Source organism: Ambystoma mexicanum, chromosome 6q, assembly GCF_040938575.1.
Source record: "Ambystoma mexicanum isolate Mex_15411 chromosome 6q, UKY_AmexF1_1, whole genome shotgun sequence".
Lineage (NCBI taxonomy): Eukaryota > Metazoa > Chordata > Amphibia > Caudata > Ambystomatidae > Ambystoma > Ambystoma mexicanum.
The window spans coordinates 920095366-920120920 of NC_090937.1; the positions used below are offsets into that span (position 1 = coordinate 920095366).

General features: G+C 40.6%; 1 protein-coding gene across 1 annotated transcript in view; it reads right to left on the reverse strand.

Moving 5' to 3' along the window:
* The window catches only part of GLRA3 (glycine receptor alpha 3), a 1169276-nt gene that overhangs the window by 854930 nt on the left and 288791 nt on the right, over positions 1 to 25555 (reverse strand). The gene's annotated exons all lie outside the window — the stretch shown is intronic.

Below are 25555 nucleotides of genomic sequence, written 5' to 3' on the forward strand. Positions count from 1 at the left end.
TCTGGACTGGTTGTTGATGTTACCGGTTGTGCATGACAACACATTGAAAGTTTCAGTTTCCACCAAATAATCTATGCGACATCAGCATAAGGATCTCCCCTTCCAAACTTTAACACTACTAAAACCCTCCATACTCCTGCACAGACACCACACAACATCAACTCTAAAACCATACAGCAAAATGCACACCTCCTCCAAGAACTCACACAATCACAACAAGCTTAACTCCAACCCATGCAACAGGCACACAAAACAACCCATACGGACTCACACAGACAAACGACCACCAACCCATGCCTCCTAGAAGAAAACCCAATATACAGTGACCATCTTTTCAGTACTAAAATTATCAACAGAACAGCAAAAAAACTTGTGCACTCTCCCTCTAATCCCACTAACAAAAACTGCCCCTCCTCTTTCTTTTCTGATTCAATTGAGCAGCCAGAGACCTTGCAAATGGCTGCAGTGCACAGTATCAATCAGATTAACATAACACAACATCAGATGGTTGAGGTGATGGAAGAGGAGCATTAACAAGTATATTCTTGCATTGGACTGACCTATGAGTGGGTTTGTGTTTCTTTAGGATATCAATGTCAGATTGTTTCAACACTATAATTTGAAGGGATTCTGTGTACAGTATATGTACAGTTTTATGACTTGATTGCCATTGCTGGGCAGGACATGAGCACTGTATTTCTCATCTCCAGTCCTCAATGAGGACCTTGGGAGCGTGACACTGGACTCGCAGGTCAAAGATCAATACTAACAGTTTGAAATGTGTACAAGAACATGTCACTATTTCAAAGAGGACATTTAAAACTGTTACCATTATATTCCATCAAGATTTTGCAAAAAACATGAAATATGCACACTCAGGCTACGATGAGAAAGAGTGTGCCTTTAGTTTCATACACTCCTAGATTGCCTAGGAATTTAAATAATGCTTAATTAGCAGTATGAGAACAACATTTTGGTTATAGTAAATCATCACAGTTCTGCAAACTAATGTGGGAAATTGATAATCTTAATGTTGGCATAAGGGTATGTAGATACTACACTAATACTCCCTATCACCAAACTTATATTTTTCAGGAGATAATATGAGACTCGTTCCGCAATTAACATATGAAACAACTAAAAGAATAACTTAGCGTACTTAATTAAAGATAGGTCAGTTTGTTTGTTTGTTTGTTTGTTTATTTGATATAGCGCAAAAACCAAACCCGAATGGGTAGCTGGGCGCAAACAGTACAAGATTGCTTAAGAACTTGGTTACAGGAGGAAAACACATTATACAGTTCACAGTTAAATCAAGAGAAGTATGGTTTATACAGTTCACGTTGGGTCAACGGTAGGTAAAGTGAGAGAGCAAGGGAAAGAGAGGAAAAAGGAAATAAGAAAAATAAAGAGGTGCGGAACTACGGTTCAGTCAAGTTGGTCAGATGTCATTCATCTGGTTGCAGGCATCTAGTGTCTATGTGGGGAGGTCGAGTTAAGTGTCATTGGCACGGATCCAAGTGAGGACTTTACGTCTAAAGCTAGAGTAGGGTTGGTCCATTCTGAGATCCAAGGGGAGTTTGTTCCAGGTTTGCGCAGCTATGATAGGGAAACTAGAGCCGCCTGCTGTACTCTTTTTGAATCTAGGTATCATTAAGGTGGAGGCGTTGGTCATTCTAGTAGGGCGGTTAGAGGTTCTCTTGTGGATTCTGTTGGCCAGATAGGGGGGGGCAATGTTGTTGAGGCATTTGGATGTGAGGGAGAGTATTTTGAGGGTGATCCTGTCTTTGATTTTTAGCCAATGGATATTTTTCCTAAAGGTGGAGATGTGGGCTCTGTTAGGAATATTTAAAGCTGCTCTGATAGCGTTATTTTGGAGAGTTTGTAGTTTGTCAAGGATATACTTGTTGGAACCTGCATAAAGGGCATTACAGTAGTCCAACTTGGATATGATGAGAGCATTGGCTAATGTGATGCAGCTGGTCTCAGTTAGAAAAGGTCTACATGCTCGGATCAATTTGCAAGTATATGCCGTGGAGGATGCTAGCGAGTTCGTTTGCTTTTTGAAGGTGAGCGCTGAGTCAAGATAGACCCCGAGGGTTTTGACTGCAGGCATCACTTTAATGACGTTATTGTCAATGTTGAATGAGGCATAGTTAGGGTCAAGTTTTTTGATAGCCAACGCTGAGCCAATGATCAGTAGCTCCGTCTTGTCGTCGTTCAGGCAGAGGCCATGGGATGCCATCCAAGCCTGAATGAGGAGATATATCTTATTTACTAAGTCCGTGTCTTCCAAGAAGTTACCCGAAAGGGGGATTAGAATCTGAGTGTCATCTGCGTAATTAGTGTAGACAATACCCAGTCTGTCCAACTTGTCAAACAGGGGCTTAGTAAAGATGTTATACATCGTCGGAGAAACACATGATCCTTGGGGAACACCGCATGAAACTTGTATGGGGTCAGCGGCTGCTAAGGGTGAGAAGACTCTCATTGTCCGGTTTGCAAGGAAGGATTGTATCCACATTATGGCATCACTTGAGAAATGAGCGGCCGAACTTAGGTGATTGCATAAGACTGCATGATCTACCAAGTCGAAGGCCGCGGATAGGTCAAGGAGGAGTAGCATTGCAGTTTTACCATTGTCCTTCAGCTCGTCAAGTTGGGTCTTGAGGTCAATCAAGGCTGTTTCAGTGCCGTGAAGGGGGCAGAAGCCAGATTGCCGTGATCCTAGTAAATTGTTAGTTTCTAAGTGGGCCTGGATTTGCAGGTATGCTGCTCTGTCTATGATTTTAAGTAAGAAAGGGACAGTAGTGATGGGTCTGTAGTTAGTTGGTATAGCAGGGTCAAGTGTTTGTTTTTTTAGCAAGGGAAGCACCCAGGATTGTTTGAGGTTGTTCGGTACTAGGTTAGACTTAAAGGATGCATTAATGATTTTTGAAATGAAGGGTGCAAGGTCTCGAGCTGCATCTTTTATAATTTGGGCCGGGCAGTTGTCACCTTTACAGTTGGAAGGTTTTAGAGATAGTATGATTTTTTCTGTCTCCAATATGGATATCTTTCTGAAGCTAAATAGGTGGGGGGTGTTAGATAGGTTTGGGAGGAGCTGAGGTTGCAAAATGGGTTCAGTTGGCAGGAGCAAGGAAGCTTTTTTGTTAGCAATTTTAGATTGGAGCGAGCTAATTTTGTCCGCCAGGGCATTTTGTATATTAGTGCACCAGGACTTGTTTTTAGGAGTGTTATCAGGTGAGGTTATGGGTGATTCCATTTCACGGAGGATGGAAAATAGCTCCTTGGAGTCTGATTTAGCTTTAGAGATTCTGTCATTGAAGGTATTTCTTTTAGTGTGTATAATTTCCTTTTTGTATTGCTTGGCAAGGGTGGCTAGTTTGGTTTTGTTCTCCTCGGTGGGTGAGTGTTGCCAGATAGACTGCAACTTTCTTTTTTGGATTCTAAGGTCTTTCAGGTGTGGCGTAAACCAATTGTTAAGGTGACAGAGTTGTTTGCTTTTGCGCAACTTGATAGGGGCGATTGAGTCTAGTACCTTGATCATGGAGCTGTTGTAAGCTTCTACAAGCGACGTAGGGTCTGTAATGTTGTCTAAGTTATTAAGAGTAGGGAGAAGGTGGGGTAGGATTTGTTCTGATGTGATATCTTTTTTACTTCTGGTGGGAAGTGGCGGGGCCATGAGTATAGGTTTAGGTCGGATAAGGTCTAGTGTGGCATTGAATACAATTAAGTAGTGGTCAGTCCAGGATTGTGGTATTATGTTGGTAATATTAATGTTACAGTTCCGATCAGCAACAGTAGTGAGTGTGCGTGTATGTGTGTGTGTGCATATGTGCGCGCATGTGTGTGTCTGTGTGTGTGTGGTCTAGTTTAGGGCATACACTATATTCATGTTTATTAGAGTGTCTCCTTCATATGCTGACACAACATTCTCAGCAAACTATTTTCTTTTTTGTGAAGACTAAAATATCTTTTTCATTAATTTACTTAACATTCTCAAATTTCAATAAACAAAAATGTCTGTAGGAGATATTGTATTTGTATTGTAGAGAAACATAGTATTCCTCAATCTTTGTTTCTCTTTTGTGACATAAAACATTTTATAGAATTGATAACTTGTATTAATGTTTCCTATTACTATTTGGGTTGTAATTCTATGTATGTTACTTCTACAATATTTGCGGTTGTAGAAACTATCTGTGAGGAGTATTTATTATCTTATGTGAGATCAATATTTTTCCAGGTAAAAATCAGAACAATATTTCTAATGGAAACATTTTTAAAAAACAACTCTTAAACAATTTTTTTTAGCAAAGCCAGTTTGAGAATTATTTGCATATACTATAAGATAGTAACACGTTTATGTATGTCGAAAACTGCTCATGGAGTGTGGTGTAAGATGCCCAATTAAGTGCTCACACTACTGTAGAGAGATGAACTTCCATAACTAGTTCTCACTTCTCAGTACTCAATTTTCTATCATTACTAACTGTTGTCTTTTAGTTTAGAATGCTTAGAATTAATTCTGGAAAACTGTATCTGTGTGTCATTGTCATGCACAATTCAATACAGAATATATATTTTTTACCACAATATCTTACATATATATGTAATTGTCTTCTAGTTACAATATGCATTTCCATCCAATTCTATAATGGATGTAGTGTATATTATTAATACAGAAATATTTGTATACTCTTCTGAGGATTTTTTAGAATTCGTTTAAATGTATGGCAAGTGTCAGTTTTCCCTTTACAGGGATGGATACATATCTGCATTTCTAGTAATATATTATATTCAGAAAACATGATAATGTTCAAATAATATGTTTTTAACTCATTTCTTTACTGTTGGTTGCTCAATTCTGTGTGTAGTTGTTGATATTGTAGTGTTGTCAGTGAATTGCTGCACACGCATTAATCATTTGGTATTGATTTATACTCTCATGCCTCTATCAAAACTTTGAGCCACGGAAGTAAAATTACGTTTAAGGCCAGACTGAAATATTAAAGATGAATTTCCTTTAAAAAACAAATGTCAATGTCATTTGTTTAATAAGATGTAAAACATACTTGAATTTATTAAGTGAGATTAAATATGTATTACCCTTTCTATATCTGAAATGTGCTTCCAGAAAATAAATGTTATTATACAATATATATCACTTAACAGGCATGTCTGTGTACACTTTTATATGTAATGAAACACTATAAGTACAAAGAATAGGTATGCAGTTTTTTTAATGAAAATATGATGGGGCAAACCAGAGTATTCTTCCACTTCATAACAGTAGTTTTATGTTCACTCTATATGTTTGTTTTAGATGTGTATATCAGTGACTTCAAATGATGCATTGTAAGTATATGCTTTGCACTAGTCATAAACATAAAAATATCAACTTTACTGCAAAATAAGGTAAGTAGATCATTGTGTAATTGTGTATCTATAAATGATGTTTGCATGCACTGCTCAAATGTTTTATTTTAAAATTCAATTTTTAAGATACAACTGAAATGCAGATAATAGCAATGACTACCAACCACGCACTGTGTAACCTTTAAGAACAGTAAAGAAATTGTACCAATAATAGTAAAGTTTAACATAATCTAATGGCAGTTATGAAACAGATACAATGGATCAGCTGAAGGAAACAACATCATTTAAATTGAATGGAAAAATAATAGTTGAAGTAACATTAAGGTGTCAATCTAACACATCAGAAGCCCTGAAATTAGGCAGGTGTTAAAAGCAACATTATCTTAAATATGAGCTCCACACCACATCGCATAGCCCATGAGCACATGGATTATATAACAGGTGGCATCAACAGTGTCAACGATAACATCACATGTGTCATGATTTATGACATCAATGACAGCACACACATAAAACATCACTGAATGTATCACTGATAACATCAATTATTGCATAATGTACAGCATTATTGTGAAGCATTATTTAGAACAATCGTGGTTATTGCCCATGCTCTTCCTACTCCCAACACTGATTGTTTCAGATATATTATTTAAAATTAAAATGTATAGGCTTTTGTGACTTTGAGGTAGCCTCTTGGCACTTGAGAACCATATCTAATAGACTGCCACGATTTATAATCCTAAAATGTAGCCAACTATGCATGAAGGAAAGGCCTCCTGCTCTGACTTTTCTGCAACCTTTGCCTATCCTATGTTCTGGAGTACAACTCCTATGATCCCTCTCAATTGAATATGCTGGCAAGGGTTGATGGCAGGTGCAGTCCAAAACAGCTGGAGAGCCAAAGATTGTCAGACCCCTGATGTAGAGCATGTGTAAACAGACTACAGCTGAATGAGAAAATGGTCACGTGTCATGTGTCATACACGTGGCCTTGAAGTTGATGCATTTTACTGCAGGTAGTCAGCGATAGAATGGATAAAAATTGCAAGCATGTACATACTACTGGATAGGCATATTTATTGACAGTGGCAGGTTCAGCAAAAAACCTAAGGATTTATTTCCTGGGGGACAAACATCAATAAAACATACGCCATGGGCATCTTTTCACATGCATCTATACAGAAATCATTTAATGGCAATCATCATGAAGCCAATACATGTTAGACACACATATGTGCAGAGAGGAGCAGTCAGCAGATGCTACTTTCCATCATTGGTGGAAGAGGTTTCACTTTTGTATGTAGTCATCAGCCCTCACTGAGTGATGTTTAGATGCAGTTGTGATGTACAGATACAAAACACACTATCATGTTATTTGGAATTAGAAATGACTGATATGTTCTAACTAGTATTTTAATACTAGGTACAAAAAATAAATGTGTATTTTAATCGTTTTAGTTAGCACACATGCACAGACATGCAAATACATAAACAAATGCATACATGCATACACACTCACAGGCAGCCCACAGAAACATGCACAATGCACATTTGAATGGAGAAAACTACACACACAGACATTTAGAATGAACACAGTGGACACTGTGATGCCATTAGTGTGCTTCGCTTTCCAGTAATGCTGTTAATGATGTGTTATGTGAGGGCATTTGGGATGTCATCAATGATGTCATGTTTCATGTCATCTGTGATGTCATCGGTCTGCAATGGGGGTTTGGAGTTAGGATAGTTTAACAGAATGGCTTGTGTTGTGGTAAATTGACACATTACTCTTAACTCAGTACTCAGGTACATTTTGTAATTGAATTTGATGGGGGTTTCTGAATTGTGGTGATTGTCTGTGTCATAAGTAAAGTTTTTTCGCTGAATAATATTTCACAGTTACTATATGTAAAGTCTTGTGAATTGCTCCAATCACTCATAGTGTAAATATCCAAAGACCCCTGGACCTGGTATACTATGACCTCCTGGCACTTCTTTAGATCTGTGATGAACACATCTATATGTTTATCATATGTTGGTTATATCTCCTGTATTATAGTAACAAATCAACAACTTGAGTGACCAAGAAAAGGGCTTAGTGGCAATGCCCGTGGAACTATCATTGCCCTGCTTGATTAGATTGTTGATATGCACAACCAATCTGTTCAAAATTCAAAGGGCTATGATAGCTACATTCATATAACATGCCTAAATGCCTGCCACAACCTATGAATGGATGCTATGACCATAGTTCTGCTATTATTATTCTTATCAAATCAATCCTGGGCATTCTATTTGTGGGCATAATGGTCTGGACATCAGTCAATTTCAGGCAACATATTTAAGCAAACGTGGGTGTTTGGGGTGTGTCCAAAAATGTAAAATTAAAAACCTATTATGCTGAGTATATCTCATCATGCTGAAGTTTTAATTAAGGCAGTGATATTGATTAGAGGTCAATTACCGTATTGAATTCACACTTGGCTCAATTCTGCCATAGGCTGTAAGATTATTTAGCAATTTTTTTCATGCAGCACCACTGCATGGGTTTGGTGCATTGCTATAATGCGGTACAGCAAGGCATGTGTTGCCAGTGTGACATGGACATGTAAATGAAAACAGGCTATTCAGTCAAAAACGATTTCTACATATAAAATGCAAATAATTTTTTTCACATTTAAAAGCATATATTTTTTCTCACCTGAAATTCCTCTGTTGCAGGAGACACATTTGAGGATTAATGAACTAGCCTCATTAACAATACTAACATGATTCTAACGCATTAATAATATAATGTGTTCTCCAGTGCAAAATGAGATGGAAAATGACAGGCTCTGAAAGTCATTTTAAACGTGCATCCAGATTTTTTTCTCTTTGCTTCTATCTGTGCTCTGTCCACAGTATTTGCAGGAAGCAAAGACTCGAATAAGCAGGAAATCAGTTTTGTTACAGTTGCAACTGTATAAGCCAAGCCATTGTTCAAGAGAAGGAGGGTAGGACATGATAGAATTTCATTGGTTGAACTCGTTTGGTAGGCTGTAACAGAGCTTTTCTAATGAATCTCGGGGAAGAAGAGAGTGAGAAAACATTTTTACACAGCTCTGAGAAAGACCTGGCTGGTGGCTGGGGAGTTTCCTGATAGAAAAAGCAGATCCCAGTGCACTGCTGCAGAGACTGGGAATTCCAGTCAATAAGACCCAGTTTGAGTGACGGCAGATGCTCGTCCTTGCTGGGGTGATTTAAGAGGGAGCATTAAGCCACTTCCAGAAGGCGACCAGCCGAAGAATTTCACATGCTGGACAGGCTTGGTAATTATATTACAGAGTGTGGGGGCAGTGTGTATGTGTGCGAAACTATTCAGTCATAGTAGAAGAGGGAATTCCAGTATTTTATCAACACGTTTAATGTTGCAAATTGAATATGTTCTTGCCGCTCTCTTCTCATTTTGTTACAGATAATGTTGTTACTGTGCAATTTCCATTTATTTCTGTAAAAAGAGTAAGATCGTGTTGAAATGCAATTTTTTATAATACACAAAAATATCTGAAAGCAGACTGGTAGTGTATTTTATTTTTCTCTTTTCTTTGTGCATCTACCATTACAGTACTGATAATATGGGAGATGTTTAGACAGTGCAATTGTCATTTTTAAGGTAGCTATAAATAAAACTTGGCGGTAGCTGTGGGCACTATTCCATTCAGTATATAAAAGTGTGTGTTTTCTGAACGGAACATAATAATAACATAATGAAATAGCCTGCTGCTGGAGGTACATGAGCCAGCAGAAAGAGAGGCTCTGGACATAGTTCGCTGATGTAGATAAGTTGGTGATGAATACCACGTTAGCTCGCTGTCGTAGATAAGTCAGTGAGGACAGCCCATGGTGGCAATCCAAATGAAAATGTGGTGTTCCTGAAATGTAAGCCTGAGGCCTCTCTAGTGATCACACTAACAAACTAAACAAAAATAAGGGGTTCTGGATATTGGGGCCACATATAAAACAAAGGAATTATGCTCACCAGAAATATCACCAATAACGCCTACCAACATAATGTATACCACTAAATGTATCTGTGTGCTGAAATAATGTATGTATACTGTAGTAGTATATACCAAATCTAATCTGAATGCAAAGAGTGATTATTACTGAATTATTTTCATTTTGGCGGTAAGAAAAAACCGCTAGGCCCCAAATCTACACAAAATACCCAACATATTTATGGTGCGTTGCAGGCCGGGAAAGTGATCATAGAGCACCTACTGGGCGTGGCAAGTGTGTCTCACACTGCCATCTGTACATTGAAGGGAACCCATTTCATAATAACAGTGTGTCACCAAAAACGAATTTCAGAATGTCACAAAGGGAAACCACATTCTCAGACCTAGTGCAATATTTAGAGGCAAAGTTGTTTGCACATGGGACATGGTCATCAAACATTACCTCAGAATGGCATGACCGCATTTAGGGTGAGGTGAGAAAGAAAAACTAGACAATATTTTTGCAGAATGCAGCATAATTCAGGTCTGCCTTACAAGGTTATTGAATGCAGCCGATAAAAGTGCAGAGAAAGACTGTTTAATACGGCCATGCGCCAAAATATGGTTTATTTTGAATAGGTCCCTGCGAATGCAAGAAAATGATACCCAGCTAATTAACAGGTTAAAGACTGACTTAGATGGGGCAAGTAAAAAAGAGGAGATGTTAAGAACAGAATTAGAAGGATGCCAAAAAGACATGCAATTAAAATGCAGAGATTTTGATATTCAGTTGTCCAAAAGCAAGAAACAGTTTGAAGACAGTGAGCAAGAATTGGTACACTTAAAAGCCTTAGTGGATCACATTAGACAAGATAAAGATGAGATTGTTTCAGAAATGCAGATTTTACAAAAAGAATATTTTGAAAAAGAAAGTGATCTCCAAGGTGCAGAGCAAGAAATGGTTAAAATGATTCAAGAAAGAGACAAGAGAAATAAAGAATTCAATGAATGCCAAATGCAAATGTGCGACTTGCAGGAGGTAATAAATAAAATGAGTGATGAAAACAACTATCTGCAAAATGAAGCAGAGAGGCTCCTTAAAAAGTGCAAGGACTTAGAACAGCAAATGTGCATTACCAGGACCCAGGAGAGGCGGCAGGGTACTACATTCAATGGAGTGGAGGTGAATTTTATTTCTACCCAAAGAGCTAGTGCTCCAGTGACTGGGCCGGAGACTGAACTTGGTTGCAGCGCCCTTGGGGGATTTGATACTCCCATTGGGGGCTGCCACCAATCCCATACACCTGGAACCAGGATTGAGTCACCAAGTAGTGCAATTCCATGCATTGCAACAAGTAGCCCCATAAAAATAATGAAATCTATTAAAGCTCTGATCAAACCATTTAAAAAAGGAGGGGAATGCTGCATTGAGGATCACTTAGAAGCGGTTCATGACATTTTTAAAGCGCTCCAGATACCTAAGGAACAGTACAGACAATATTTCATTTTTACTTTAGATGCTCCGACGGCCAGCATCATAAGGGGATTAAATGAACAGCAGAATATGACATGGGTGGAGTTTTAAAAAGAAATTAGGCGTCATTTTTCTCCTTTCCAGTCATTACAAAAGACAAAGAACGTTGCTTACACACTTACTGCTGGGCCTAATATATCCCCTCGCCAGTTTTTACAAGACTTGAAAAGAGAATTTTCTCGCTTTGATGTATCTTTTGACCCCAATTCTAATGAATTTAAAACCGCCTACTTCTATGGGCTACAGAAAGACATTCAATCCCAATTGGTTCATGAATTTGATCGTGACAAGTCCCTTGAGTGGATTGTGCATCAAAGCACAAAACTATATGAGGTACTCTATTGTCAGGGTAGAGAAAGTGATAAAATGAAAGATACTAGACCTATATCTAAAGAACCCTCAGCAACAGTGATGGAAATCGGGTCAGCCAAGATGTCCCTTGAATCTGCTCAAAGTCCAGAAAATAATTCGGCATCTGAACAAAGGGTTAAGCAACAAAGGTCATCACACTCTGCACCAATGTTTCAATCACATGATCCTAGTAATAGGGAGAGCTACATAAGTCCTTGGTATTTAGGAGATATGCCCCGGGCAGGCTATCGGCCTGATATGTCAGGTATGAACCATAATCAGAGACAAAATCAAGATCAAAGAAATGATGGTCCCTACCAGACATTGGGGACACAGAGCAAATTTGATCCCAACACCATGATATATGGTAATCAGGATAGACCCCGATATGTGGATCGATTTGCTGATAATGGGAATCAACATAGGGGCCAGTACCCACAACATGAGAGACAGGACATGAGACAGAACATGAATTATACGCCACGTCAGTACAATGATTCCCCACCAGGGGACTACAACCAAAGGATGGGTGCACCCCGCTCCCCTCCACAAATGAATCAAGAGTTCAGAAACTATCCTAATAGAAATCACTCACCTGAGAGGTATCAGAATAGATCCAATCAGGGAGAAAGCAACCAATATCGATCTAGGCCACAGAGAGAGGATTCTAGAGAGATGGAAAGGTTCCAGTGCCTTGAGGCCCAAGTGAAAATGTTATCTGAACAAATAGGGAAGCTTTGTACAGCACAAAAACAGTCATCAAACGAGGGGGCTGACGACCATAGCAATGGCCGGGGGGCTTCTTCTGAAAACTGACTAAGTACTCAGGATACATACAGCGCCGAAAAGACAGATTGCTCTGATGTAATTTTGCATAATGACTCTGAGATGTCTAATGATTTAAAAGTAAAGATGCCAGTAAATGAACATGTAACAGAAAGTGAAAATACTTCTAAGAGAGACGTACGATTTAACCTAGAACTAAATCAAACATTGAAGATTTGTACAAATGAAATAAGGAAACCTGAAAACCCAAAAGAACAAAGAGACAGATTTAAGAAAAATGACTCATGCATGGGGAATACCAGTAAACAGGGAGTAAATGGGGATGCTGTAATTCCCTCCCTGGGCAGTCAAAACAATAACCAAACACAGGCAGAAAAAGGAAATACTCCAAAGGAGGATACATGCCAATCACCTGAAGAATTCTTTGAGCCACATATCTTTGAAGAGGCTGAAAGGGCTGGTACCACAATAAATGAACACAAATGCTAATGCTAATCATGGGTGGATGCTTGATTGTGCTATCAGTAAAAATGAAAATGTTGCTAATCTTAGTAACTATGTCAGGAAGAGAAAGACATCCCAATATGCTACATTTTAAAAGAAGGAAGGGAGCAAGTTGATTTTCCTCTAATTATGGCTTGTACTGCCAAATTCTCAGAAAAAAGGAGGGAATATGTAAGATTATTTAGCAATTTTTTTCATGCAGCACCACTGCATGGGTTTGGTGCATTGATATAATGCGGTACAGCAAGGCATGTGTTGCCAGTGTGACATGGACATGTAAATGAAAACAGTCTATTCAGTCAAAAATGATTTCTACATATAAAATGCAAATAATTCTTTTCACAGTTAAAAGCATATATTTTTTCTCACCTCGAATTCCTCTGTTGCAGGAGACACATTTGAGGATTAATGAACTAACCTCATTAACAATACTAACATGATTCTAACTCATTAATAATATAATGTGTTCTCCAGTGCAAAATGAGATGGAAAATGACAGGCTCTGAAAGTCATTTTAAACGTGCATCCAGATTTGTTTCTCTTTGCTTCTATCTGCGCTCTGTCCACAGTATTCGCAGGAAGCAAAAGACTTGAATAAGCAGGAAATCAGTTTGGTTACAGTTGCAACTGTATAAGCCAAGCCATTGTTCAAGAGAAGGAGTGTAGGACATGATAGAATTTCATTGGTTGAACTCGTTTGGTAGGCTGTAACAGAGCTTTTCTAATGAATCTCGGGGAAGAAGAGAGTGAGAAGACATTTTTACACAGCTCGAAGAAAGACCTGGCTGGTGGCTGGGGAGTTTCCTGATTGAAAAAGCAGATCCCAGTGCACTGTTGCAGAGACTGGGAATTCCAGTCAATAAGCCCCGGTTTGAGTGACGGAAGATGCTCGTCCTTGCTGGGGTGATTTAAGAGGGAGCATTAAGCCACTTCCAGAAGGCGACTAGCCGAAGAATTTCACATGCTGGACAGGCTTGGTAATTATATTACAGAGTGTCGGGGCAGTGTGTATGTGTGCGAAACTATTCAGTCAGAATAGAAGAGGGAATTCCAGTATTTTATCAACAGGTTCAATGTTGCAAATTGAATATGTTCTCGCTGCTCTCTTCTCATTTTGTTACAGATAATGTTGTTACTGTGCAATTTCCATTTATTTCTGTAAAAAGAGTAAGATCGTGTTGAAATGCAATTTTTTATAATACACAAAAATATCTGAAAGCAGACGGGTAGTGTGTTTTATTTTTCTCTTTTCTTTGTGCATCTACCATTACAGTCCTGATAATATGGGAGATGTTTAGACAGTGCAATTGTCATTTTTAAGGTAGCTAAAAGTAAAACTTGCCGGTAGCTGTGTGCACTATTCCATTCAGTATATAAAAGTGTGTGTTTTCTGAACGGAACGTAATAAAACATAATGAAATAGCCTGCTGCTGGAGGTACATGAGTCAGCAGAAAGAGAGGCTCTGGACATAGTTCACTGATGTAGATAAGTTGGTGATGAATACCACATGTTAGCTCGCTGTCGTAGATTAGTCAGTGAGGACAGCCCATGGTGGCAATCCAAATGAAAATGTGGTGTTCCTGAAATGTAAGCCTGAGGCCTCTCTAGTGATCGCACGAACAAACTAAACAAAAATAAGGGGTTCTGGATATTGGGCCACATATAAAACAAAGTAATTATGCTCACCAGAAATACCACCAATAACGCCTACCAACACAATGTATACCACTAAATGTATCTGTGTGCTGAAATAATGTATGTATACTGTAGTACTATGTACCAAATCTAATCTGAATGCAAAGAGTGATTATTACTGAATTATTTTCATTTTGGCGGTAAGAAAATACCGCTAGGCCCCAAATCTATACAAAATACCCAACAAGGCAAGCCTCTCTTTGCCAAGGATCAGACTAGCACCCGTATGTAGTTGCAGGCAGATCATGATTTTACTTAATGGATAAAAACTTGTTGATGCCTAAATATTGAAATGATTATTTCTCCACTCCTGCAGTATTTTTTGAATAATTGCTATTCAATTAATACTTGAATAGCAATTATTCAAAAAAGACACTTTGTAGCGCACATTTTTTATCGCCACCGTATTGTTTTCGTTTTGACTATATTAATTTTCAATTATATTTGACATAGTTATTTTTCAGTTAGAAGCAAGAAAGTGAGACATCTTCAAAGGAAATCCAAAAGTTAAAAAGTATGGTGCTCTGAACAGTGTCAGGATACAGAACAGCCCTCAGAATGTTGCTAATTTACCTTGAAAATGTCAGATGCATTATGTATGCCTTTTATGTCTTGTCTTTTACATACAAGGGTGGTTTAAAATTGAGAAATACATTGAAGCACAACTTGAATATGTATTTAGTGACCTTTGACTATCAAGAGTATTACCATTTGATCAATAGTATCCAAGGATTGTTGAAAAATAAGATCAAAGGAAAATACTCAAACTTATGTTTGGAGGAGGGAAAGAGTAGGTCTATTTTCATGAATGATGTAGGCAGGGTGAAAGAGGACCAAATGGCGTGTTCTACCATTTGGGGAGGTTTCTTTTAAGTCAGATAACTTTCATCTTACTGCGGAAAAAGTGTGGTCTTACTGTGGATAAAAAGCAAGATTACCAAAGAAATTGAAGTGAACGACAGGAAGACACATGGAAAAAATTACATTAGGAGAAATTCTGAGAGCACTTTGACCATAGGGAGGAAGTGGGGAGACCAAAAAGGGAGAAGGAATGACAGGGCAGCATTTTAGCATTACCCTGATAATGAGAAGACTTGGGAGCTCATTTTAGAGAAACCACATAATTCGGCAGTGGGGATGTGTATGCATGCACTTTGGTGTGCATAGGTCCCGACGGCAAATTTGTGTCATTTGCACAGCAGAGTGCAAATATGCTTGGCAAAAGGGGGTTTACAAGCGTGTATTCCACCTTTTGCCCTCCACATTTGCGCTCTGCCCTGCATCTGAGTAAACGCTGCTGGTAGCATTTACAATGAATCTCTATGGAGCCTGCCAGCTTTATCCACCGGCTTTATACTGCTGCATAAAGCTGGCGGGCTCCATAGCATTCCCCAGCATTTGCACACGCTTGTAAATGCATGTCGGTGAAAATGCTGCAGCATTTGTATGGTGGAGAGGAAGGGAGGCTACAGACAAGCAAGTCGCATTCTGCCCCTCCTCTCTGCCGTACAAATAATTTTAAATGAAGCATGTTGTGAATGGAAGGCATAAAAGACATGCTAAAAGCTGTTACACCATTTATTTGTATTATGACCCTGTACAAGATGAGCCCCTCTGAGGTTCCAGGGGAACCATTTACTGAGGAAGAGAAGTTCACTCTGTTTTTGTGGATATGTCCCCACGGAAAATCTCTTGAGAATGAATGAGGAAGGAACAAAAAAGTGGAAACAGTGGCCAGTGGGACCTGGTTGTTTATACTAAAAGGGAAAGGGGACACAGCTGCAGGCCTTGGCCAGTGCTGTAATTGGTGCAAAGTGGTCAGCGGTCACGGTCAAATGCCATTGTGAGTGGGTCATAGTATTTCACCCTATTGGTCCAATGTGGCATGGAACAAGGCTAAAGGCCACAGCCAGTGGGCCAGTCTTTTATTGTAATTTTTGGGAAGTGGGCAGTGGACTTTTAGTGGATGTTGTCCAATAGCAGGGTCTCTTAGAAAGGTGGAAATGCGACAACACCTAGGCATAGAATCTACCACTTGAATAGGGAGAGGTTTATTATAGCAAAGATTGAGACTGATATATTTTTATTCTCACCCTCTCAATTCCCCCTGTGATTTGTAAAACTTGCATTTATAATGTCAAGAATCGGGGATGCCCTTATTGCATTGTGTAACTGTGTTGCCGAGTGGAGGCACAAATCTTTTCACACTCCCTTCAAAGGCGTTTGTTACCAATTATGAACGTTCATGCCTGTAAGAAGTAATATTTTGCAATGTAAGTTTCACAGTGATTCAGAGAAATATGTTCTAGAAATTAAGAAAAACAACCACACACAATACTGTGTGGGGTGTTTCTGTTTCACAGCATAATCAATCAAACAATGTTAGTTGAGTGTGAGAAAATCTCTACTGCATAATTGACATACCATCAGCCACTGACTCAAAAGACACAAAACTAGATGACGTTTATATTAAAATATGCTTTGCTGGACTGATACTTAATATTAAAGGGGACATGTAACAGAAGAATGTTCCAAATTGTCCATGAAAGAACACTGGCATGTAGTCACAGCTGGTGTCTGGGGAGACTTATGAAACCAATATATTCAATGTCTTCCACATTGTCTCCAAACACAAAACTCATCAAATGGTGTATACCAAGCAAGAGGGGAGTGGTGTAGGATGTTTTAACTGGGTACTATCTAGTTCAGGGGAATTTTCTACGCACCCCAAACCAGGTACGCATAATTCACCTTTATTTACTAAAGTTCTTTTCTGCAAACCCCAATTTTATACAATTTATTCCTTACAGCTTCCCTCCCCTTTTGGGACAAGAAACACAAAGGGTTGCACAGAAGGTCTATTTAATAACAAAACAAAAATACTGGAATCAATTTAAAGATAAGCAAATTGTTTCACAATCCAGTGATGAGAAATAATCAACACAATAGTCACTTCAGTTTTCAATGCTACAGTTGTGGAAATAGAGACCTTAATAACACGCATAGGTATCTAGGCATTTAATTCAACCCGAGCGTGCAGGAACCATGGATTGGATTCATAAGAGTCCAGGAGGAATCTTTCATTTGTGAAAACCACCAATTAGTTCAAATATCCCGGCCTATCCACTTCTCGCTGCTTCCCCTTTTTTCAAAATACCATCACCATACTTGATAAATATGTCACAATTTCAACATCCTTTTAGACTCAATTGGAACAAACTACTGGACCTATGGATATGCGAATGGCTCATAGAAAATAAAATGTATTCACAGCAGTATATTGGCAAATAAACCTTCAGTGATTTTGCTATTGAATTAACATGGAAAATGTACCTTTCTCCCTTTCAATGGACACCTTGTACAGTGGAAAGAAATGGACAGCGAATAATCACCCTCTACTGTTTATTTTGAACAACCCTGTGTTAATAACAATATTCTGCTTGATGGCATACCAAGGGATTGCTTACAGTTATCTTCTTTTTCTAGGTATGGAAACAGTAAAATGACCTTTTTGTTCCCGGATAATAGTTCTTCTGTGCTAGACAGCGCCAGAGAAAAGGGTCATGTGAATCTCACTATACACACATCATGGGACCTAATCTATCAAATATATATTTTCCAGAAACACATACACTTCTGAAATGTTCCCTAACTTCTCGGGATGCACAACCCATGTATATGTTCCTGTCCTTCAGTAGTAACAAAGAACAGGGCCAGGATTTAATCCAATCTCCTTTTTAGGATCTCTCTCCTCAGGATTACTTCTCTCCTCTTGAGACGTTTCCAGACCTGTAGTCCTGTAAAGTGTTACATTCCTTCAAGATGATGTTAATAGATTTGACTGAGCAGGACCACAGATTTAACTGAGTTTGATTTTTTTTTTTATGTCACCCCTAGCATATGCACAGGACAAGTAATACAACTCAACACTTAAACTGTACGGTGAATTCTGCTTTGCCTGTTTGAAGGTGGAGCCGTATATATGCAGTTTCCACCTTTAAAGGGTTTATTAGCTTGGGAAGGAAACGTATCTGTCTTCCCATCCTGTATACTGGGGTGTTGGGATCTTAGTGAGCTGAACGTATTCCTTTAAATCAGAATTCAGTGCTTGCTCCATTTAAAGTTGGTTTCAGTCAAAATTTCAACTTTTACTTTGCCTATTTTCATAAAACACCACAGTTCATATTGCATTGGTTTATCAAACCCCTATCAACAGTCCATACTCTCAACAATGGTAGGTTACCTAATCCTGACACTGTATTTATGTTTAAGAACATAAACACACACAGCAGTAGATTGCAAGTGTGTTTTCTTTTCCCTATGACTGCCGTTCTTTCTCCTCTGAGAAGTCAATTCCCCGTTTTAACAAATGTTGCAGGATATTTTCTGATACTTGAAATTCTCATCTCACGCTTTGTCAGCTTGGGTTTTAGGGCCTTGAAAATATTACACACTTTGCATGCGTATGTTTTTTTCTCAAACTGCTGCGTGCAGGACGCCCTGCAACGTTAGCACTTTTATTCAAAGAGATTTTGTTTACAGCATGATGTGCTCTCCCTGACACTGGAGTCCCTTACCACTGGTCTGACATGGTGCAGTTCCAAAAACCCAAGAATGGTCATGCATATATATGCTCAGCATGAGCGTGTCTAGACTGTTTTAATTTTCAATGTTATGTTAAGTGTGGAAACGGAAAACACGCTTTCCAACCCGGCTCTTAATAAAACTTGACTTGATTATGCTCCCATTTTGTACATGAGTGGAATGGCTGTGTCCTGCTGACGTCATCAATCGCTTTCTTTCCCTTCGCCTGGTTGCTGCAACGGGACCCTTTGCTTATATAAGTATTGCATGTACACCATGTATATAGACATGCAAGGCGGACCAGGGAGCACATCACTTGAACTCACAACCCAACTCTCCAACACTATGCAAGTACCCTTTGACTATGAGCGAAACAGTCGCTTGATTGGAGCAGTCACACAGTGCAATGACCATTGTACACATACAAAAAAGGTAGCAGGCGCCCTCCCCAGAAAGAACATGGCATGATTACACATACAGTTGTTTTTGCCCACTTTGAGAGTCTGCAGCCACCATTTTTTGCTCACTGTACTTTTCACAAAGGAGGAATAACCATGTGCATATCACTTTTTGTCCCGCCCACAAGGGCATTCCAGCACCAAAATGCGAAGCAAACCTCCTTTGAACAAGAGTACCAACAGCAACCCCAGACACGTGTTGCAGCCATTTTAGGCCTCATCAGTGAGGTGGAGCTGTGACTCTCTGAGTACAGCGAGCAATGGGCCCACGCCTGTGTTCACCCAGGTAATTTAGGGTGAACAACCCCAAGTTCCTTGCAAAAATCTAAAAAAGGTAGCAGGCACCCTTCTCTAGAAAGAATACGGAATGAAAACCTGCTTTGTGGTTTTTTCCCACTTTGAGCGTCTGCAGCTATCGCTTTTTGCTCACTGTACTTTTCACAAAGGAGGAATATTCATTTGCATATCAGTTTTTGTCCCGCCCACAATTGTACACATCACATTATGCAGATGCACTGGTTCATGAATTAACTCCAATTGTTTAACTAATTTCTAATACTTCCAATATTGTCATTCAAGCACACTGCAACATCTTTTATGTTTTTCAGCACAGGTTCGAAGCACAACAAATGTTCCATACTTCGATGGGCGGTTATTTCTTGCCTTTCGCAAGAAGCCTCGTGCAAAATTTAAGCACTGTGACAAATCCTCGATTTTGGAAGCGTTACTGCTTACCTATTTTGCAAGGGTGTGTTTGCTTGGCTCTCTTGCACAGGCCTGGCTGAATCCACGTGCCCATGTCTCTGTGCCATGGATCGAGATGCGACGGGCAGATTAGAAAAATGGAAACAGGTTCTGCTGTGGGATTTGGCTGGATTAAATTACCCAAGCGGCAAGCAAAACAGATGGATGGTTGGGAGTGTTTACTCCCTGCTCCCTCGACCGCAAAGTCTGCTGAACGAGGGGTGGTGGGTGGGAGCACGTTCAGCATTCACTGCATTCTAACCACTAAACCGAAAGCGCAGGATTCGTTGAAAACCGGACATTAATGCACCGCTTCTGCGCCTCTATGCTAAATCGCACAATCGGTATGATTGATGATAGAAGCCTGTAATACAAATGTTTTAGGAGAAAAGTAAATGAAGTGCCAATTATGTGGCATACATGGCAATTTGTACACATATGTAGGCCAAAGAAACATACATGTATACTAATGCACTGCAATTTGACACTGCATTTTTAGTGGAAGAAAACTTGCAGGGGTGTAAAAAATGCATTGCTGCAATACATATTTACACCATCTGAATGTGTGCCCTGGTGCAAATCTCCAGTCACGGGTGCAAAGTGTATGACCATGACGTAATGTAGTAGGAATCAATAATGCACCTTTTACCACACCTTTTACCACAATTCATGGTGATCGCACTCCAGGCTCTCATGTTCATTGCAGTTGCCATCAGCGCCTAATGACGTCTCATTGCCGCACACACAGAAAACACTATCAGGGCCAGATTCACAGAAGCGTTTTATAATGCCACAATCCCATTGGAAATCCGGCCATGTCTCTTAAACAATCGTTATAGTATTGCAATTCGGGATCGTGCATTATATTGTACTAAAAAAGACCTAAATACACCCCCAGCCCCATCCCTATTCTCAAATATTCTCGGCAAAAGTGTAGAAACAGCACACTGTATCATTTTCAAACATGAGGCAACAACTAAGTGGCTCTTCTCACAACTGTTTAGTGCTGTGGTTTTAAGTACCTAATCTAGTTCAAGAATAGTTTTGAGTCAGAGAGGGTACCTAACTGTCCCCTTTTCAGGCACAAAAGCATGTACCATTCCATACTACAGTCCAGGAATACATGGTCAGCGGGAGGGCATCTAAGAAGTATTTTAAATTATGTTTATGTCTAATTTAGGTGTGTTATATTACACCACGCGCAGAGAGAAGTGTTTTGTGGCAGCAGGAAGGGGTGCGAGGAGAACATTGGCAGACAAGGGGAAGGGGAAGGGCAGAGAGGAGACACTTTAGCGCAAGAACAGGAGCGTAGTCAGGTTGTTGACACCCTCAAAGGCCAAAGCCCAAGCAAGGTCAAGGAGAGAAAACAGGGTAAAGACAATCACCCTAGAAACATGTCTGCGGGCTGCAATATTGAGGGTCTGCAGGAGGAGGTGGGTAAGTACTCAACAAAAGCCTTGGGAACTTTTTTAATGGGACACGATTAAATGGGTGAAGGGGACAGGAAGTGCCTCAGTCTTAACTATCAGGGAGGGCACGTATGGCTGGATTTTCTAACCAGACCCTCTAGTGAGTGAGGTCTGAGGCTGCTTGAATACGTTTCAAAGGCTCTCAGCATCACGTTAAAAGTGTAACACACTGTGATGGTTGCATTGAGCATAGTTGTGATGGACATGCACCATGAATCCTTAGCCAAGTTTGGTTTCCCCGGTAACGATCCCAATCAGTAATTAGGTTCACACGTGAGTGTGACTGGCCTCTTAAGAATGCATGGCTGAGTCTGGCCAGGGCGGCGAGTTTGCGCATATCCGTGAACCGGCCTATCAGCACACAGAGCTGCCTAAACGATGCAAACCAAACTCTGATGTTGGTGGCCAATGATCTCATTTCTTTGCACAACTGTGTGAAGATAAGCAGCAACACACCGCCCAAGGAATATCGGAACCTGGTTTGGAAAAAGCAGCATTACTGTTTACACCCGGCACACTTGCTTCATAGGATTGGTTATAACACCATGGGTTTGACACCATTTCAATCAGCATGCTTAAATACGCCATATTCTTTACGGTGATACCAATTCGGTGCTGGAAATGGGAAAACGGTACCCTGGGAATAACCCCCCCTTCGTGCTGGGGAGGGAGGAGGAAAGTTAGGTGAGGGGGCAATTAGAGAAGCAGCACCCTATCTCTTAAAGATTCCCAATCCTGTATCCGATTTGCATAAAAGGAAAGAGCATTATGGGAACATAAGAAGCACCACAATTGAAATATGCCTGATAGTGAGTGGTCCAGCATTAGACCTTTCTGATCAAGTAATGCAAAGCGGGCTTGAGGCTCTTTTCATTTGACTGAACACTCCCCCTAACAGAAAAATACCTGTAAATTGCAAGAGCCATTTGGATATCCTGTGTACGAAATGTTACGCCGTGGCTGTTTCTGCACAGAGCACATAGGGTATGCATTCCGCCTTCTGAGTCTTCTAAAGCATGTGTTGAGAGCTCCAGAGCGGGCTCGGAGAGCAGGTCCCAGGGATGTCATTTCACCAAAATGCCAAGGCTAGCAGAAGTGATATCACATGACCCTTGACCTCTGATGACATTGACCCCACCCTGAAATAACATCACGAGATGCGATGGAGCACAGCCTTTCACCCCCTTGAAAAAAACAGAAGTGGCATGACATTGCATTGTTACTATGGACAATATGGTTATGATATCACTGTAATGTGATATACATTTCTAACAAGAATGGATCACCTAATATAGCATTAATAGCAGTGTATATAGGCCCATATTACCAAATTACTGTGAATGCAAGCAGACGTTCAAGGCCAAATAATAATGATGTGTTATTATATAGCATTTACACTTAAGCGCTTTATATAGAAAAATATACACCCAATATCACCCAACCTGTGTTGGTACTCATTTATCAACCTCAGAAGGATGAAAGGCTGAGTTGGACTTGCTGGAATTCAAACCTGCAACCTGCAAATCACACCTAGATTGCAGCAACGACCGCTCAACCCTCTGAGCTATCTTACCGGCTACAGTTATCTTACTGGCTATAGTAGAATGTGCAATTATATGTCTGAATGTTCTCAAAATCAGAAAGCATGTTACACTCTGTAGTGGATACTATTAAACTGGTAACTGAGATTTAACAGCAGGCCAATTAATCTGCAAGTCTGGTACAAAGTTGGGCACATGTCAAGCTTGCTTGGATCTACTTTACAGGCTTCAGAGGTTGGCAACATTCATATAATTTGGAGGGTTCATAACTGTGTATTAAAGTATTTAGAGTAGCACAGGGAAAGCAGCTCACTCACAGGGCTCCCCATACTCTGGGAACTCATTATTTTATAAATGCAAACAAACATCCTTAAACAGCATGCCACGGGGGAGAGGAAAGATAGACACATTACAACAAAACATTAATTGTGGTACAATGAACTGGAGGGCCACTTTATGTGCTATGGTCAAACATTTCTACACTGTACAAACGCTTTTAGGCACAAGGATTTTGTCAAGTGACTCGGGACACCGAGATGGAATGGCTTGTGATGATCGTAACAGAGTAAATGGCATAAAAAAATGCTATAACTGTGAAAAGCAAAATACATAGTCTAACAATTGCGCTTATTCTAAATGCGTGTTGGACGATTTTGTCTGCATTCTGTGTTTAAGAACTCAGCCCCTGAAGTGTGCCTAAAATAAACCTTTAATGAGTCTAGAAAATTATTGTATAGAATTCTTGAAAGACAAATTATTTGTTCTTCCTATTCTTTCTTATTTAGGGTCACTGCTCAAAGTGTTTCACTTGTGGAAAACTCTGTTTTTTTAAGAGGCCTGAACAAAAAATCCAACAACTTCAGAAACAAAGAGCCACATGACTGGCCGCCCCCAAATGACATACCTGGCAGGCAGTGCCTTAAGTGGCACTACAAATCGAGCCGGGGCTCATCGAGGGGGCGTGGCCTAACAGCGGGGGGCTTGATGGCCCGTTAGGCCACGCCCCCTTGACGAGCCCGGGCTCAATGGGCCACCCCTGCCAGGCAGCCTTTCGTAGAGATGAGCACCCTCTCCCCTCTGGGGGAGAGGGTGCTCATCTCTACATTTATTTTGTGTAGGCTTGCCTGGCAGGGGACAGTGCCTGCCTATTCAGCCTTAATGGTGGTGCTGCCCCTCGCCAGTTGGGGAGGGGCAGCACCACCATTAAGGCTGAAAGGGTGAGGCCACTAGAAGCAGAGGCCTTTTTCCTAAATACTGAAACTCCCGCGAATGCGCGGCAGCTCCAGTATTTAGAAAGCAAGGCCTCTGCTTTCAGCGGCCTCACGTTTTTTCCATAATGGTGGCGCCGGCCGACGGGAATCTCTTGATTAAAGGGATGCCTCGCAGGTGCGGCGCCAACATTATGGCTGAAAGGCATTTTTTTCTGTAGCCTGAAGCTCTCGCAAACGAGCGAGCGTTTCAGGCTGTAGAAAAAAAATGCCATTTCGTGTAGTGGCCGGGGCTGCCAGGGGAGATTACTGGGCCCCGGCAGGGCCCCGCCTCAAAACGAAATTTCGGAGCCTGCCGGGTCCCAGCCCCGGCAGGCCCCGGCCCACTTAAAGCCCTGCTGGCAGGTCCTGAGAACTTCTGAAATAGTTTACACCCATAGGTTTGGCACTACGGACAAAACGGCATCTGAGCGCAGCTCCGTCTAGTTCAGGTCCATTTACTAGCCTGCCCCCATTAAAAAAAAAGCACACTCAAGATCACATTTAGTGGTGCAATTTTGCCTTTCACGATTCCCCAGCTATTTGGTCTTCCGCATAATCATAATTGATCTTTTGTTACAACTCTGCTTAATACCGGGAACCAGTTTCTAAGCATGAGCCTGGGAATTGAACTTGTGTTGCTATGCATTAGTTCCATTCCCCGACAAACGTGTTGCTCGCGAGCTGTCCTCGCGAGCCAGTACAGAGCTGCGGCACCCGAGGGCCTGGCGTTTGCTTCATCGGCATGCAGGGGCGTTGCTAGGGGGGGCTAAGGGGGCTATAGCCCCTGATCTTTTGGTTGTAGCCCCGATAGAATCTCAGGAGCTACAGCCAAAAGACTAGCTAGCCCCCAGTCCCAACAGTTCCGACATTAGCTTAGCCCCGGTTCTTTTCCAGACCTAGCAACTCCCCTGTCGGCATGGAATAGCAATGCTGAATAACCATAACGACGGAGAGGAGCATGCTACGGGGATATTTTGGTAAATGTACTGCCTGTTCCAGAAAGCTATATATTACGTGATGTACGTTCTTTAGAAAGATATTAGGCAAGCGCTGCCACGGAGCAAGCGTTCTCAAGAATGCAAACACGGCGGCTGCCATGACGTTCGTTCGCTGATCCTATTTAAAACACAAGCAATGCCTTTGATGACTGCAGAGAGTGGTGTGGCTGACCGTTATGTTCACAGGTACAGGGGCATATGCAATAAATACAAAAATATATAAATGCACGAATGGTAGTTTGCAAAATTATCCAGTGGACTCACGTGACAGGGCCAAGCAA